We start from the raw sequence: 2,220 nt of genomic DNA on the forward strand, positions 1-2,220 counted from the left end.
TGACCTCTGGGAGCCTGAGAGATCAACGCAGAGGGGTGCACCTGCTCTGAGTCTTCTACGCAGCTGGGGGCAGGCCCCCAGTGGACACACACACACACAGTGCCTGCTCTGAGCCTCCAATGCGGCTGGGGGCAGGCCCTCCGTGGGGCAACACACACACACACACACACACACACACGGCAACTGCTCCAAGCCTCTGCTGCCAGACTGGGGCAGTAGGACATCCACTGAGGGCTCTTGGACTGTGTGAGGGGCAGGCTAGGCTGAGGGAACTCCACCCCCAGTGCACGAATTTCGTGCACTGGGCCTCTAGTATAGATATATTGTACAAAATAAACTTTGTTAACATAGCAACCCAAACCCAGGATTCACCATTATAACATAATTAATGACTTCAATTTTATTCCCTTTATTTTATGATTGTAATACAAAATATCATTTTAAAAAGTCAGTGTAAAACATATTCTGTAACTATTAGCTTTTAATGATTACTTTTAGCAAGGAATTTTGTCCTGTTTGTCAACTTGCAATTGAGTTGTGTGTTTTTTTAATTAATTACTTTAAGTATGTAATATTAGGGCATTCAAATGTAAGTACTAACTCAGATTTTTGTAAAGCTATAATTTTATGTTTGTAAAGTACCACTGTGCTGTCCTAAATGATGGCAACATCTCATTACGTTTTCTCTAGTAAAAGGTACTTTTGCTCTTCTTTCCAAGTTGGATGTTATCTGCTTATGAGTCACTGAAAGCATTTTCACTGCCTACGTTCATCATCACTTTTTAAAAGTAATTTTATGAAACCACATTATATTTTCAAAGTTTGAGAGAGAAAAAAAACACCCTATTTTTGATAACAGCTTTTTAAAAGTGGGAGAAAGACCTGTGACATTTTGTGGCAAAGAAACTAGGTCTTTATTATAACAGACACCAAAACAAAGTGTGAGATGCATTGAAAATTTTACCCCATATGCTAGAATCTCCCCAAGGGGAATCCTATATAATAAACAGTTAATATGCAAATGGTTGTCACGCCCTCACACCATCATGCCATAACAGCTCAGACACTCAACACTGGGGAGAGAGGTATGGGGACCAGCCAGGCACAAATGAGCTCGTGAGAGAGGAATGGGCACCAGCCAGGCACAAATGAGCTTACAAGAGAGGAATGGGGACCATCCAGGATCAAATGAGCTCATGAGAGAGGAATGGGGAACAGCTAGGCACAAATGAGCTTGTGAGAGAGGAATGGGGACTAGCCAGGCTGTGGCCAGGGAGAGTAACAAGCCATCTGCCCCACGGTCCCAGGTGCCAGCGGCTGTGCCTGCACCTGCACCTGTGGCCCAGGAGAGGGACAAGCCACCCACCCCGCAGTCACTGATACCAGCAGCTGGGCTGCACCCCAGGAGAGGGACTAGCCGCCTGACCCACGGTCTCAGGCACGAGCGGCTGTGCCTGGCCCAGGAGAGAAGCCGCATGCTCCGCAGTCCTGGGTGCCAGCGGCTGGGGCTGCAGCCCAGGAGAGGGTCAACCCGCCTGCTCCGTGGTCCCAAGTGCCTGCAGCTGCAGCCCAGGTGAAGCTGCCTGCCCACAGTCCCCTGTGGCTGCAGCCAGCATGGACGAAGCTGGCCCGGGTCCTGGGTGCTTGCGGCCAGCCAGAGGGAGGGAATCCTGGGTCCCAGGTGCAGGGTGAAGCAGAGGTGGTTAGGGGAAATCAGGCCAGCAGGAGAGCAGTTAGGGGAGATCAGGCAGGCAGGCAGGTGAGCAGTTAGGAGCCAGCAGTTCTGGATTGTGAGAGGCAATCGGACATCCCCCAAGGGGTCCCAGATTGGAGAGGATGCAGGCCGGGCTGAGGGACACTCCCCCTCCGGTGCAAGAATTTTGTGCACCAGGCCTCTAGTTTGTTTTATAATCCAGAAGGTGAAGCTATATTTGTAGCTTAAGATGCTTATAGTTTCAATGTTTAGTAATTCAGTAAAATTGATCTTTGCATGTTTATTAAATTCTCTATAAAAGCATCATAGCATTCAGCCCATACAAGATTTAGGCGGCCACCATCAATATATGTTAACTTCAGTGGTCCTGAAGATTCTAGCCCACCTTATTTAATTTATATTATAAGTTTTGTCATATAATTAGATCTAGATGTATGATCCCTTTAATAGAGAAAAGGCCATGTGTGTGCATGTGCTAGGAGAGAGAGAGAGAGAGAGAGAGAGAG

The sequence above is a fragment of the Myotis davidii genome, unplaced genomic scaffold (genome assembly GCF_000327345.1).
Source record: "Myotis davidii unplaced genomic scaffold, ASM32734v1 scaffold2454, whole genome shotgun sequence".
Taxonomy (NCBI): domain Eukaryota; kingdom Metazoa; phylum Chordata; class Mammalia; order Chiroptera; family Vespertilionidae; genus Myotis; species Myotis davidii.